Raw genomic sequence first — 17,229 nt, 5'->3', positions numbered from 1 at the left:
GACAGTTGTAGTGTCCTGGAGTTATCTGTTCATCTTTTATGATCTTCTGACCAGCAAGTAAAGTCAATAGAGAAGCCAGATTTACTTACATACCTCTCTGCCATATAATGAAATAATAATCTCAGCAATGTGTTTTGTTGGAGGGGACATAGCAAAATATTCAGAGCCTGCAAGCACTGCTGGGGCCTGATTTATATCATTGTAAGGATTAATCTGATGGTATCCTTTGACCAACCTGCCAAAATTATGTTTCATAATGCCTGTCTTGTTCACATAGAAGTCAGATGGAGGGAAGTGTGTACAAAGGAGGAGATCTTCCAAATTCCCATCTACTTTTCTGCATCACAATTCCTCCAGCTATTTTTCTCCCTTTAGGTATTGAAAGGTATTGAAAGAAATATGAACCAAGAGTTTGGAATACTGTGGCAGTGGAAAAATGCGTATGCTCCCTATTTTGAGATTCAACTAATACTGGGTCAATAACAGATGCAATGGTTCCCTCCTTTGTTTGGAAACAATGGGAAAATTTCATGATTATCTTTAAACCTCAAAACTATCAGGGCTAAAACAGAACGGCTAAATCTGTTCTGTTCTGTTCTGTTCTGTTCTGCTCATCCTATTCCTCTCTCTATCCCTACTCTACTCACTCTACATAAAATTTAAAAAAATGAGTCTGTCAATGTTGGTTTCTCTATTTTTTCCCATTTATATTTTTCCAGTTGACTTATTCTGTTTCCCTCATTAGTCTGAAATTTTATTTTATAAACATAGGAATGACATTTCATATACTTCTTTGTGTTTATTTCTCAATTACCTTTTTGTATGCACATGTCTATCCTATAAAATATTCTAGTGTTTCATATTTCCCCAAATATGCATTTTAGCCTAAATTTTAGGGATAGAACAGCATAATAAAATTTGGCAATGTGCAAATTGTAAAGGGTAGCTAAATTCTGATAACTGTACTGATTTGAAAGAATAAAATTAGGCAGCTTTGCATTAAAATTATGAACTCAAATGGATTTCTTTCCCATTTTAGTTTTTCATTGTGTTCATAGAATTTTTCACACTGACCAACATCTTTGGGGATGGTTGGTGTTCTGTGACCAAAGTACAATTAGTTGGCATATTCCCATGGCTGTGCCAAGACACTGGATCTCCCTTCTTCTGGAGGTCCCCATTTCAATTCCCTTCTTTTACTTCAATCCAATGAATTTGTAATTGCTGTTGGGGTTGTTAATTAATTTCGGTTTGGATTTTTGAAAGCTGTGAAGAGCCTTTTGAAAAGCTGCAAATTTGGATGAAAGGTAGAAGTATTTGAAACAATACCGGTAATACTTTTCATAACACATCTTCCTATCCCAGGTCCTTGGAAATGACTTTATAGGTAGACAAGCATGTCAAACCCAGTCTGAATATCTGACCTAATGTGCAACGAACCATAATATACAGGAAGACACACTTAGTTTAGATTTCGTATATCACATTTCTTATATCACATTCACAACACTTAATACCGTCTTGTTTATTCAGGACATATTTAGGAATGGTTATCTGATGATTGTCTGGATTATGCACATATTTATCTATATCTATATCTATATCTATATCCATATCCATATCTATATCATCTATATCTATATCTATCTATCTATCTATCTATCTATCTATCTATCTATCTATCTATCTATCTATCACACTAATACACACACACACACATATAAAATACACTAATATACATATCATAATTACATGCTGGTACATACATAGCATAATTACATAAGGTACATGCGGATTTATACAATAGAGGACCTATTTAGATATTTAATTTGGTCACAATGCCAGATTTTATGAATGGTAGATGATTTTTATACTTTTGTTGCAATCGAGAGCACCTACTGAATGTCCTTTATAACTAAAATTTTATACATGGTTAACCTCAGCAAAAATATGCACCAATTACAACATGATATTCCTGTTTTCTGGTTTATAAGCAAAGTTTCTGCCATAACTATTCCTTTGGAGAAGCATAAAGAAATATGTCCATAAGGAAAAAAAAATCTCCTGCAACCTAAAATTGCTTTAAAGAAGCAAAAATGTAACAAAATTAAAGAATGGTCATCTCTGTTTATTTATTATGATGATGTATTTTTTTTTTTATTATGATATATTTTGAGAAAATTCAGACTAATTACTCTGTGTGTTTATATGTGTATATGTATTATTTAAATCTCTGCAAGGCTGCAAAATTTTTAAAAAAGGCAAGAAATGCTAAATCAGCAGCCGTATTAACTTCACTGCATTGCATTTCCTATATAATTTATGGAACTCATTTCCAGGTGTAAATAGTAACAAATTAAAGAACAGAAAGAGGAAGGGATAATAATATCTATTTGCACATTTAGGAGCAAAATAACGAAATGGAGGCCTGTGAAAGGGCAGCTAAAGAATGAGATTTCAGAAGGAAAAGTGACCCTTGTGTACAGAGTTCCCATTTCCATTTCCAATTCAGATAACCATAGGGTTTTAGGTTCTCTAGAGAGCCACAGAAAAATGGGCAGGATCTACTATGCATAGCATTTCAAAACAGTCTCCCAGCATCTGGCAAATGCCCAGCTGAATTAATTTTAAGGGGCCGGTTATTAAAGCCAACAGATTTAGATCCTAGTGAAACTGATGAGAACTTATTTATGATTTTCAGCAGGGCATCTCTTTTGTTGTATATACTCTTATCCATTATGAATCCTGGAAGCTGCCATATCTAGTGATCTTAGAGGCATGTCATCTAGAGCTATATATTTGTGCTTGAGACACTGCTGTCACACAAGTATACAACATTTCCATAGAAATGGTGTATTGTCCTGGAGTTATTAGGACTGGTCTTCAATATGATTTTGTTTTGGCACTTTCAAGTTAAAGTTGGCTTAGGGCGATTGCCTGTGCAAGTCCCTGATGTTTTGCTGGCAGTATTTTTCAGAAGTGGCTTGCTGTTCCCATTGCCATTGCCCCTTTCCTAGGACTGAGAGACAGTGAGTGGCTCAAAGTCACCAGCTGACTTTGGTGCCTAAGGCAGGATTAGGACTAACAGGCTCCAGATTCTAGCCTGATGCTTTAACCATGACACCAAACTGGCTTTCCTCTCAATATATTGTATAGCAGAAATTATTGCATAAGTCCTAATGATACATTGCTGTACTTTAGAATGTAGCCTAGCACACACTATTGACAACTGAAAATCTGTGTCAAAGAATTTCATATTTCCATGGAAGAACCTGATTAGCTCTATGTGATTCAATTTATTTCCAATTGATATTGATGTTTGAGTTACAGATCAAAATAAGTCTCATACATTTTGGTATGTAATCTGCATGGTTGATAGTGTGTTTGACTTACATGATGCTTTTATGAACCCACTGATCTTCAGACATGAGCAGAGAGAATTAATCGTAAAATTAAATCTAAGCCTCATACCTTACTCGAAATGGGCTTTAGTGTGTTTCACAACAATGCAAATACAATACCACTGAAAATGAAAAACAAGAAATCCAAGAAGAAACCAGCATGGTTGCGCAAAAAATTATCTGATAAACTGAAAGACGAAAAGGATAAGTACAAAAAATGGAAAGAGGGACACATAACTAAGGCACAATATCAACAGATAGCCTGAATCTGCAAAGATGAAGTCAGGAAAGCAAAGGCTCAGAATGTTGAACAAAGACTTGCAACAAAAGTCAAAGATAATAATAAAAAAATTATTTCACATATAAATAACAAGGAAAAAGTCAAGGAAACAGTTGGTCCAGTAAAGAGGCCAGGAAGTAACAGGCAGTAGAGAGAAAGCAGAACTGCTTAACTCATTCTTTGCATCAGTCTTCACACATAAAGAAACTATAGCCCAATGTACCAAACATAATTTAAACCAAAAACATAATTTAAAAGACAGACTAGAAATAAAAATTAAAATAAGCAAGACAATGGTAAGAGAACACCTGCCTGACCTTGATGAATATAAATCACCAGGACCTGATGGATTACATCCCAAAATTCTTAAGGAGCTGGCAGATGTTATCTCAGATTCATTGCACCATATCTTTAAAAAATCCTGGAGCACCAGGGAATTATCAGAGGATTGGAAAAAGCTGATGTGATTCCCATCTTCAAAAAAGGAAGAAGAAGAAAAAAACAAAAACCCCAGACCCAGGAAACTACAGACCAACCCAGCCTAACCTGGGAAGATACTGGAAAAAATAATCAAAAAACCAAATCTGTGAACATCTAGAAACAAATATAACTACCGGTAGTAGCCTGCACAGGTTTGTTAAAAACAGATCATGCCAACCCAATCTTATTTCATTATTTGACAAAGTGACTAAATTAGTAGACCACCGAAATGCTGTGGACATAGTATACTTAGACTTTAGCAAGGTATTTGACAAATAGACCACAATCTACTTCTTGGTAAACTAGAAAAATGTGGGATAGTATCACCACCAGATGGATTTATAACTGGCTGACAAACCATACTCAACAAGTAATCCTTAATGATACTGTTTACATGGAATGTAAGCAGTGAGGTATCACAAGGTTCCATTTTAGGGCCAGTACTCTTTAATATCTTCATAAATGACTTAGATGTGGGAATAGAAGAGGAACTTATCAAATTTGCATATGATACTAAAGTGGCAGTAATAGCCAACACCCCAGAAGACAGACTTGAACAATAGGCCCTATCCAACAACATGAAATTTAATGTGGACAAAAGCAAGGTTTTACACCTAGGCAGGAAAAACCAAAGGCACAAGAACAGAGTAAGCAAAACCTGGCTCAAATACAGTAACTGTGATGGGGATCTTTGAGTCTTAGTGAACGATCATTTAAACATGAGCCAGCAGTGTGCAGCACCCACCAAAAAAGCAAATACAATCCTTGTATTGTATAAACCAAGGCACAGAATCAAAATCATGTGAAGTATTAGTACCATTTTATAAAGCCTTAGTAAGGCCACACTTGTAATACTGCATCCAGTTTTGGTCACCACATTGACCAAAAAAAGATATTGAGATTTTGGAAAAAGTGCAAAGAAATCAACTAAGATGATTAAAGGCCTGGAGACAAAAAACATATGAAGAATGGTTTCAGGAATTGGCTATGGCCAGTCTAGAGAAAAGAAGGACTAGGGGTGACATGATAGTATTCCAATATTTTAGGTACTGCCACAAAGAAGAGGGAGTCAATTTAGTTTCCAAAGCACCAGAAGGCAAGACAAGAAACAATGGATGGAAACTAATCAAGAAGAGAAGCAACCAAACAATGTAGGCTGGTGGCCCCCAGGGGGAGGGCTTTCTCTGTGGGGGCTCCCACCCTCTGGAATCAGTTGCCCACGGAGATAAGAAGAATCCAGGACCTCAATGCCTTCCGTCGTTCCCTGAAAACCTATCTTTTTCAGCAAGCCGGGTTGGCTTAAGAAGAAATTTTTAAAATTTTTAAATCCTTTTAATTAGTCTGCGATTTTAATTTTTTGGGCCAAATTTTATATATATTTTTAAATGTTTTAATATTTGTATTCTATGTTTTTTATCTTGGCTGTACACCGCCCTGAGTCCTCAGGGAGAAGGGCGGTATATAAATTCGAAATTAAATTAAATTAAATTAAATTAAACCTGGAATTAAGGAGAAACTTCCCAACAGTGAGGACAAGTAACTAATGGATCAGCTTGCTTCAGAAGTTGTAGGTACTTCATCACTGGAGTTTTTAAAGAAAAGACTGGACAGTCACCTATCTGAAATGGTATAGGGTGTCCTGCTTGATCAGGGGGTTGGACTAGAAGACCTCCAAGGTCTCTTCCAGCTCTATTCTGATTGATTGGTGATGCACTAGGACCAGTTATAGTATCTGCATGTAACCTGACAGCTATCCTGGATGGTATTTGAGAGCCGAGAGGTGATGTTCTAAATTCCAAATTCTTCAACAGAATCCTAGTCCTTGGAATAGAACTGAATCAAAATGCAAAGCTGATCACTTTGCATTTTGAAAAGAAAAATGACAGATTGTTTTTTCTTTCCTGGTCTGACTCCAATGGCAATGTATCTAAATAAACAAACTCTGAAAATTTAGTTTCCTTCAAGGTGGAGAATTATTTTTTACAGTTGCTTAAAGAAGCAAGTGACAGCTGGCTTTTCTCATTCCAAGGATGCTTCAATGCGTCCCAATTTTTAATTAATAGGAACATATGACCGCTTTATCACTCTACCTGTGGCAACCTTTATACTGTAGTTTTATCAATGCATTGTTCTTATTCCTGGACTACTATAAATCAGCAAGAAAATAACAGTGTGATGCAATTGTTAAAAAATGGAATTTAAGAGACAAACCCAGGTTCAAGTCTGTCTTGGACCAGTTATTTGTAGTTTACCTTGCAAAGGGCGGTACGATGGCTCAGGGTTAAAATGCCAGGCTTGTCAGCTGAAAAGTCAGCATTCCAGGTTCGAGACCTGAGTTCCATGCAATGGGGTGAGCTCCCATCCTGCCAACCTAGCAGTTTGAAAGCATGCAAATGTGAATAGATAAATAGGTACCATTTCAGTGGGAAAGTAACAGTGCTCCGTGATGTCCTACTAGCCATATGACTATCTCTTTAGACAGTACTGACATCTTGAAATGGAGATGATCACTGCCCCCTATAGTCAGTAACGACTAGTGGAATAAAATCCGTAGGGACTCCTTTATCTTTTACCTTGCAGACAGTGAGGAAAAATGGGAGGAGGTACATATACCATCTTGACTTATCATTGCTTTCCTGATGGTCAAAAAAACCTCACAAGAAGCTCAAAGGGGTTTTTCAGACATTTATTCAGGTTGTCATGTGTTTCTTTTAAATTTTACTTTTCCTACTGCCTCTTCAAGCTTTTTAAAAAATATTAAATGGCTAAGTTTGTCTAATTTCTGCAGTGGAACCCTGAATTGTCTTACCTCTTCCCCATATTCAAATGTTTGTCTTTGCTAACAGCAAGAGGAGAAAAGCTTTATTCTCAGAGGGCGCAGCCGTGTATCTATGTGGCATTTCAATCACATGCTTTTATTCAAACAATTAGAAATCACAAAGACCATGCAAAGAATTAGCTGTGTGCTGCTTAGAACATTTTATTATTACATAGTGCATAATGAAAAGAAATTGAAAGGCTCCAAAGCCTCATAATATAATAAAACTTTGAATAATTAGTTGATATATTTAATCATCATTGTGATTTTCAAAAGACACAATAGAAGGAAATGCTGTTTACTGGACACAAATGTTAAGCCCAAATGCACTAAAGAGGTAAATGCATTTCCTGCTGTCCTGACTGGCATATTAAATATGCCCTACCAGAGGATGAGCCTATGGTCAGGATCTAATTGTGCAGCTCCCCTGCTATAGCCTTTTAATGGCAATGTGTGAAAATACACACTGGTGGTAAAGAACGCACAGTATTTCAGTGGACTTGACATCCCAGGAGAAGTGATAAGAGGCTTTGGCTCTTTGCATCTATTCTAGCAATGCAAGTATACCTTTTGTAAATATGTCTTGATGATAATGTATCAGTGGAAACCTATTCAAAGAAGATGTGAGTATCTGCTTAACAAATAGCGCCAGGTTTCAACTACCATACCCATCTAATTCAGCCCTATAGGCAGGTCACTTCCACTTAATGTCCTTTGTCCCAGTTTCATGCCTGCAAGAGTGCTCTGGGCAGCCCCTGCCCCCAACCTTGTGTTTCTTTGCATGTGGACATAGAGTTTCACGCCATCCCAGGTAAGCCACCTCCACTTCACATAAGCGCATCCTCACTCTTCCCGCTTTCCAAAATTCTTCTGGTTATGATCTCTCATTGCAAAGGGCTAGGGAAGTTGTCTTGAGAACACAAGCAGAAAACCAGAGAGAAGGAACTCAGTTTGATTTCCTGCACTGCTTTCTAGCTGTTAGTAGCCACAGAATGGCTTAATTGGCTAGCTAGTAGGAATTTTGGAGAGGGACATCTTGCTTCACAATGGAAGGCACCATTCTTGTTAGCTGGTGAACGTTTGCTGTTAATGTGTTTTGCTGCCATGTTCAAATTAATTGAGACCAGGGTGGGTAAATGAGCCTGGGCCAAGGTATGACTTGCCATTTTGTAGTCCTGGAAAGGCTTGACCTCAAGCTGTCTTTGATGGCATTTTTCTTCTGTTCAGAAGAACAGAGAATGATAACTTTTGGCTTTTTGTAGATTGGAGGAAAGAAAAGGAAAAGGATAGGAACAAGACTTGAGGAATAGAGGATTTTCATAGGGAAAATATTTTGGATCCAAGAAGCTTTACTACCAAGTTCCCCGTATTTACCTCAGGGTTAAATATGAATATTGCCTTCTTCCTGTCAAAGTTAATTATATATATATTCTAGAACTTTATGAGGTTAATTCTGAATGACAGGCAGTTCAACTATTTCCATTTGTCAGGACCACACTTGTTCCTATTTTGGTTTTGGGTTTACTTTTTTTGTTAAAAAGTTAATGCTGCAGTGCCCATTAAGAACAAGAGCTTCTTGAACTGGGCCACTGTTAACAGGTCTCCACTTAACTGCCTTTCTTCTAAATAAACTATAACCATTTTTATGTTTCTTAGATATCCAGCTCCAAACTTGAAATATATATCTGCAGTTCCAAGAGCAAAATGTATTTATTTACTATATTTCTATGCAGTATTACCACTCTCTTGCCATGAAAATTGCCATTTGCTATTTGTAATTATCATTTTACCTTCGAATAAGTGGCCAGATAAATAAGAGACACCATTTTGTCCATCCATCCTATATTTTCCCTTAGCCACAGTATACTACAATACAAGGAATAGTGAAGAATCCAGATATGCATTAGTAATTACTGCAAAATTGGATTGATGCAAACAGATAGATTGTGCTACTCTTACTGAATTCCAGCAATTTCCAGATTCCATCTTAAATATGTATAATAAAAAATCTTTATTGGACAGCAGGTAAAATAAAGGACTTTCTTTAATAAATAGCTCTGTGAGCAAGATAGGAGAGGTATAGATGGGCAAAATGTCCCAGTAAGAAAGTCAAGCACCATCATCCTGATCCAATTCAGAACTTTGATATAGATACCCAGACCTCTAATTTGGGGTTAATGTGCCTATCAATATATTGCATGTGCTTATACAAAGAACTAAGAATGTCTATCATTGCTTTTTAAGGCATCAGATGGCAAGATGGAATGAAACAACTTTTGGAACCTTCATATAAAGTAGTTCCTTTGTTCCTCTCAATTCTATTCCATTCCATTTATTATAGTTGCTTGTTCCTCTCTAATTGTTGTTTTCTTCAAACCAGTTATCAAACTGAGAATAGAATGTTATAGAATTTTGCAGAATTACGTCTACCTCTTCTGAAAAATGGGTAGATCTGGCTTATCCTTTTTAGATTGTTTCAAGAGTGGAGTCAACTGTTCATTAGATTATTTCCCCAAATTTATCACTAAAGCTCCTTGTTTAGAAAATATGAAGCACATAAAAAATTCGTCATATTTCAGGAGATGTATGCTCCCAACTTGCATCCATGTGCACATCTGTGGAACAAGCCAGATGTAGATTGGAATTAGAATGACCCATCCATGACTATCAGAGGTCATACAGACTAGGAACAGCAGTAGTTTCGAAGTCTTGCACTGAAGAATAGCAATTTTCACAGACCATAGAACAGACTTTTAAACAACTGCAGAGTTAGGATAAACAAAGCCACCAAGCAAGCTGGCAATAGTAGATTCCATACTGTCACCTTTTTCCTTCATTGCTTATTAAAATTCCTTGCCATCCTTTTTTTTTTCATTCTGTGCCCACCTCTAACCCTCTTCTACTTTCAGTTCAATTATTATACAACCTTCATTGAGCTCACACACCTGCCTCTGGAGACCTCAACACTGTATTAGCTGCATGCTACAGCATCGTGAGACAAAATAAAAGTCGCAGTTTTTCCTCTCTTAAAAATCACCGCAATCTAGAGAGAGCCGAAAAGTGAATTAACCATGAGTAGGACTAAGTAGATGCAGCACAGTACGCTTTGAGAAACTAGAAACATCAAAAGTTTGTGCTATTGCTCATCAAGACATGCTCTCTCTATCACACGCAGAGTTCTTAACCGTCAAGTTCCATCCAGATATCTTCAACTCAATATTTAAATATGACTGTCTCCTCCCCTGATACATTGAGTGTTGAGTTAAATTTAAATGTAGGGTAGAAATTCTGTGTGTGCTGCTCTGCAATGCTTCTATTCCAGACACCCTTTAAAGTTGCTCCTGTATAAAACCAAAGCTTTTGATTTTCCCTATTATCTTCCTGGACCATTTCTAACCTCCTGCCTTTTCTGCATATTTCATCTGCTCTAGCAACGGCAGTGGATACTTCAGTAAGTCATAGCTGAGTATTAAATGTGCTTTTTGAATTCCCCAAGCAAACTGCAGACAACAATACCAAGGGGAGGGAGAAATACTGTTTTGCTAAATATTCCCCAGAGTGAGGAGAATTTCTCCAACAATTCCTTTGATGTAGGCAGCTGATCAGTAACAACAGCTGGGATTGGCCTATGATAATGTGCTGCCTGAGGCAATTAATCCCATTGTCTATATAAAATAAGACAGGCAGCAAACATTTGAACAGATGGCCAGCGGAAACATATTTCAACACCGGGTAGAGGCAGTCTTCTCTTTTGCAACTGACAACAAACCCAAGCAGCTTGCGTGATTTCCAACAACTTGTCACCATGCCCCATCTATGGTGTATGTCAAAGTGATGGTGCACTTTCCTGTATTCCTTTATTTCCTTCCCCTTACTTAGATAGAAATAACTGTGCTGGCAGCTTGGTTGCATGTGGCCCTGGATCTATCATTGTTTTATAGGAATGAACAATAGCTGCTCTACACTCACCCAAATACTTAGGCACCAGTGTGTACTTTAAGCTAATATTCTTCAAGCACAAATACTGGGGAAAGCATATATTCAAGGTATATTGAAAAAGAGGATATTTAAAAATGTCTTTATATACCTTTTTGTTATTGTACATTTTAAGTGTAAAAACAATATAAAGCTGTTGAATACTCGGGCAGCCAGCATGGATTAGAAATTCTTTCTACACCACAGACATTCAGCTAGATATACATTGGTTCTGATGAAGAATTTTTTTTCACAGCCACAATCAATTAATGAATGCTACATGTAGGAGTGATATTCCTTGTCTGCATCAGGGCACACTTGGCCAACCTATGGTGCCAGCAGCAAATCTCTTCTTGTCTACTGTAATCTTCAGAACACATACATACCGCAAACATATCCTACCATTGCTCAGAGCTGGAGGAGATCCTTCCAGAAAGTAAATACAATTCAGGAATATTGCTGTTATTAACAACTTTGGGGACAATGTACAAGACCAATTTACAACCCATTCATTTAATATTAATATGGGATTCATCAGAAGCAAATTTTCTTTCCACTGAAGTGTTTTGCTATAGCCTGTAATACTATTAATTTTTGTTTGACAGATCATCAAAGAGAAAAATCTATCTATGTGGTCAAAATCAACAGCAACCTGATGGCATTTGATCAATCAATCAATCAATCTTGGAAAGAAGCCAAGCTACCAGTTTTCAATTGTATTTTTCATAGGATACTAGTGGTTGCTCTAAACTGTGTTCATTTTTTTTTTTTAAATCAGTGACATACAAAATTGATGAAATCGGCAGGCAAAAAAAAGGTATGGTAGTTATTGATTATGCAGATAAGCACAATAAACCCACAGATAAAATGATTAAAATAAACTCTATGTGACAAAAAAGAAAATAAATTAACAGAAAAAAGAGAAAAAAGATGCACATTAAACTATAGATAGCAATATGTTGATGAAGGTTCTCGGTTATTGGATAGAGTTGTGTGGCAGCTGAGTCATGACAACTGGTCTTTTTTTTTTCCTTTTTAATTTGAAATGTTTTGCTGCTTATCCAGGTAGCAAAAAGAAAAAAAAATTGTCTGGTGATCACATCTCTCGCTTTTTCCCACTCCCCTGTTTTAGCCTACCTTTCATCCCCTTTTGCTAGTTAACTGTTTTGTTCTTTGCTGATGTTTCAAAAATAAATATCAAACTGAACTGAATGGCATGTATCTTCTGATCCAGATATAGGGATTGACTGAGTGTGTGCTGTGTGCAAAGTAAGTGAAACTACTCACTATCATTTTACACCTCACATCTCATGAAAAGCCAGACTTCTTCAAAGTATGTAATGGCTCATATCATGCATCCATTCCTTAAAACCAGGTTAAGTTTCTTTCCCGTTACATAAAATTATCCTTTTTGCTGCATTCCAGGCTTGATGGAACCAAAACTATTCCTGAGAAAGCTTGTTTTATGTTTTATGTAAAAAGGACAGCAAATAACTGACACTGTAGATGGTATCCATTGGGAAACTAGAGAAATCAGGATAACCACCATGAAGGAAACAGGTTAATAGAGAACTCAGACAGCAAGAAGTTCAATAGGGCTCATTATCAAGCATTGTCACTATGAAGGACATTAGTAGAAAAATGCTACAGCCCATTTATTATCCTGTCTGAGTGAATGTGTGCTGAGGATTATACTGATGTGATCCTATTGATCCCATCTGGTTCCTCAAGAGTGACAATTTGTTGACTTTTGTTAAGATACTTCTTTGCCGTTTTCATCCTTTAGAACAATTCTTTATTTTGTGGCTGAAGAACAGGTATATATTTACAACAGCCAGGACAGCTGAACAGTTCTGTTTCACATAACAAAAAAGGAAATCTGGGTTGCATTTGCTATTTAACCTGAGGCCCCTGGAATGACTGAGCTCTCCACTCAAGTTATTTTTCAGACTCATAAAAGACTGGTGGCAGGGGACCGTCCTAAGCTCTTCAAGGTATCCTTTCTCAACTGAGGCTCTGCGAGAGCTTGTGAGGAGGGAGAAAAAAAATAAACTTTACATCATTTTTGGAACTTTGAATGCTGCACAATGGTAGTGCTCAAAGTGCCAAGAATTTTAGTCTGCCATGACTCAGCTACCAGATTGGTACTTTGCTTCTTACTCTGTAAATGCTGTAAAACTGTACGTTAGAAGTTAATTGTAATATGAAGCTTTCACATGTTTTTGCTATTTTATGCAGGGTTTCCTGAACATTATTTCAAGTGTTCCTCCAAACTGCTGTAAGGAATGGCAAGCTAGACAAGGAAAAGAGTAATATAGATAAATCTATATACATATCCATGTTCTTAAACATGAATTTGGGGGAAATTTGGTCAAACAATTAAATGAAAACCAAACAAGACACCCCACACCAGAATGCTTATTTCTATAGGCATTCATACAGACCAGGGATATTCTTCTATGATCCCTTCAAAATATGGATTGGATAAATTCTACAGTAAACAATTCTTAAAAGCACTTCTTACAGCATGGATGTTCACATTTTGGGCATGTAGCAGCTACTTTAAAAAAAACAAAACTGAGTGTCACACAATTGGAGCCAGAACCCAAAAACATCTGTTTAGACTTAAAGCATTCAGCTCCCAGACTGAGCACCCAACTTGGCCAGATTCAGTCTTTCCACACAGATGTCCACACCTAAATTCATTTCTTCACTGCAATGTGAAAAGGAGGAGGAAGTAGGAGAATAATTTTACCTCTACTTTAAGCAACATGGCAGACAGAAATTATTGAGATTCGACTACAAGTCATGTCACTATTTTCTAGTAGACCTTGGTTAGCTCTCTACTGACTCTTCTATTATAGCTTGGTGAAGATGCTAAGATGCTATGCTAAGACAGATACCCATGCTTCGCTACGAAACTATGTGATCGGGCTTGATAAATTGACACATATCTGGAGAAATGAAGGCTGCTGCTGATGCCCCACCATGATATTCCCTATCCTGTGGTAGACCTATCCCTGCACTTTGAATGCTGGCATGAAATTTCCCTCCTTCACCGCTCTGGCTCCAAAAGATGTCATTTGGAAGCAACTGTTGTACTTCCGGGCAGTAGAAAGAAAGTGCTCTGCCATTGGATGTTGTTGGGTGAGGAGGTTGTATAAGGGTTCAGGGTAGGGCTCAAGGGGAGGGAGCTGGACTTTACCGCCCCTGCAGCATATCCCGGGAGTCTCGTCCTGCCACTTCAGAGCACGGCACCGGATACAGGATAACCAAGGTCCGAGATCAACAACCTTTTCCCTGGAGTAATCAATCTGAGGTTCATATTTAAAACCAGATAAATACTTATTAGCCCAAGGCATTGATCTGTGATATCTTTTCATTGTATTTAGCTGTAGCTGCCTGATTAATGTAGGGGTTATTAGATGCATACTTTTTTACAGCCTTTCTATTGACTTCAGGATGACTTTGATGATACTTTTTTGCAGCTTCCTTTACTTGTGTTTTCCTAACTGCATCTGTAAATCTTTTCCTGCATTTTTTCCCTCTTTTCCCTTTAACTGGTGTTACAGTAGAAAGAACAGATTCATCTGAACTGAGGAGGTCAATGTAAGAAGTGATTTGGGGCTGGGACACTATGCAGGAGAAATTTGGTTCACAATCCGTTGGCTCTGTGCTGGTCGGTGATTGAAACTCATAAGGGAATATCTCTCCCGCCGCCTTAATTCGGAAGCACTTCCATAGCTGGAAGGCATAGACGTTTTGGTGAGGTAGTGACATTCAGTACTGTAAGGAGCCCCAGACAGCTCCTGAGTGACAGAGTGGAACATCTGCCAGCTTGAACTGAGGTAACAGAATGTGAGGCAATTGGCAGTTGGAACAGAGTTCTTTTTAGGTGGGGAGGCATTAATATAAGGCAACTGGCAGTTGGGACAGAGTTCCTTTCAGGTGTGGAGGGGGACTGGAATGTCTAACTCCTTAGCATCAGAGTGTGTTAATATAATACTGTATACGAAATATTAATGATCTGATGGTCATTTTGAAAAATCTTTTCTTAGCGAGCACCTAGAAGCCAAGATATGTGCCAAATTTCAAGTTTTTAGGCTTTACCGTTCTGGAGATTTTGTGATGAGTGAGTGGTATTTGGCTTATACATATATAGATTAGCAATCAAGATTTCTGAGCAATATATGTATCAGGGATGAAATGCACTTACTGGATCGCAAATGCTCGCACACGCGTCCTCCACACATGTGAAGAGACTTCTGCACATGTGCAGAGGGTCAAAAATGGGACGTGATGATGTCTGGGCAGGAGGGTGGAGCCTCTCGCCACTGGCCCTACCAGATTGTGTGAGCCGGATAGATTCGGATGGATTTCACCATTGATATGCATGTATATATATAAAAGAGCTCTGGTAGCGCAGCAGACTAAAGCACTGTTATTTACATCAGCTGCCTGCAATTACTGCAAGTTCAAATCTCACCAGGCTCAAGGTTGACTCAGCCTTCCATCCTTTCTAAGGTAGGTAAAATGAGGACCCAGATTGTGGGGCAATAAACTGACTTTGTATAAAATATACAAAAGTATGAAGGCTTAACGCCTTGTAAACCGCCCTGAGTCTAAAAGAAAAAAAACACACACATTTATATATATATATATATATATATATATATATATATATATATATATATATATATATATAAACCTTGGTTACGTAGGAAAAACCTGGCTAGAGGAAACACACACACACACACACACGCAAAAAATTAAAATCTCGGGTGTTTTCCCATGTCATGTTAAATAAGTTAGTTAAAATGTTTAAAATTCTGGTTAAAATCCTAGCTTTAAATGGAAAGCTTTAAATAATCCACTGGAGTAGACATTTTTTAAAAAAAATCCTTTCAGTGCTGTATCAGGGAGGAAGACTCTGCACATGTAGGCATGCATCTAAATATACTTCTTCCCCTTTTCTCATTCACACAACACTGTTTCTCCACAAGTCACTAACTCAATGCTAATGAGAACAGGAAATCAATGAAGAGGTTCTATTCTTTTAGTTGTTGCAGCTTCGAAGGATCTTTGTTTTCTGGTTAGGATTGTATGATAGGTAACAACTTGTGCTTTTATGTACAACTTGTACACAATTATAATTCCATGCCCTCTTCTATTGGGAAATCTTCCTCATTTGAGTCTTTGGCTGAAAGTCACCTTTGCTCAAAACAGATCTTCTCCACCCTCCTCATTCTCTATTTTATCACTAGCTAGCAAGTCCTTTGTTAATACACAAATAACTCTGAGTGATTTGCCATTAACCTTTCCTATCCAGTACATCCACATCAATAGATGCAATTTCAGATATGGGTTCTGTTACATTAGGTTTTTCTTATAATACCTGTTTCTTTTCATCTTGGAAAAATCATTTAATTTCTTCTGTATTGTTATCCAATTGCCTTGCATTAGTACACAGACATCTAAATTATTTCTTTTTGACTGTGCCCAATTTAGCAGATAATTTATAATCATTAGATACAAACTATCAGGAAGTTTGCATGTGTTCATGTGTGAGGTATTCCAGATTCAAAAGCTTGTTCTTAAACGAAAAGTAAATGATTTTAAAAAGACTACATTTTAGGAATCTTTATTCCTTTTTTAATAAAAAAAATTGCCAAAAACAATAGTATTGCTATTAATGTACTTCCATTAAAAAGAAAAGAAATTAAGCAAACAAAATTAGCAGATGATTTGTCATCCATATGCTTTAAAAACAAACAAACAAAATCTTCACAGTAGACTATAGAAAGGTACAAACAAGAATTTCAATGGTGATCATTGTCACATAATCTGATACCAATTTGAAGTGAGGCTTCAGTTTTGTGTAAAGTGAGAAGTTGTACATTTCACCTCAGAGACTGGATCAATAAGGGTAACTATAAATACCACTCAACCATTACAAACACACCCACACCCACACCCACACCCACCCACACACACACACGGAGAGAATGTGGTGAATAACCCAACACATACACCCTCTGCCTAGCGCTGGACTCCTATCCACGTGAGTTCAGAGTGAATGGTTCTATATTCTGAATGAAAATCCCAGAAAAGCTCTGGTCCTGATTTATTGCTCCAAGGAATGCTGAGCTAATTGATTAGCTTGCATTCAACTTATCTCCAGTTAAAAACAAAATACAAAGAAACACATCTTAAAGGAATTTTTTACCCTCATACAACAAGGAATATCGAGGGAAAAGAAAAGGAACTGTTTCAGA

General features: G+C 37.2%; 1 protein-coding gene across 1 annotated transcript in view; it reads right to left on the bottom strand.

The window, feature by feature from the left end:
- TMEFF2 (transmembrane protein with EGF like and two follistatin like domains 2) overlaps positions 1-17,229 on the bottom strand; it is a 280,639-nt gene that overhangs the window by 62,063 nt on the left and 201,347 nt on the right. The window lies entirely within an intron of this gene.

The sequence above is a fragment of the Pituophis catenifer genome, unplaced genomic scaffold, assembly GCF_029215685.1.
Source record: "Pituophis catenifer annectens isolate HBS135680 unplaced genomic scaffold, rPitCat1.0.hap2 SCAF_1, whole genome shotgun sequence".
Lineage (NCBI taxonomy): Eukaryota > Metazoa > Chordata > Lepidosauria > Squamata > Colubridae > Pituophis > Pituophis catenifer.
Note: the sequence above shows the minus strand (reverse complement) of the source record. Positions and strands in the feature narration are given on the sequence as shown.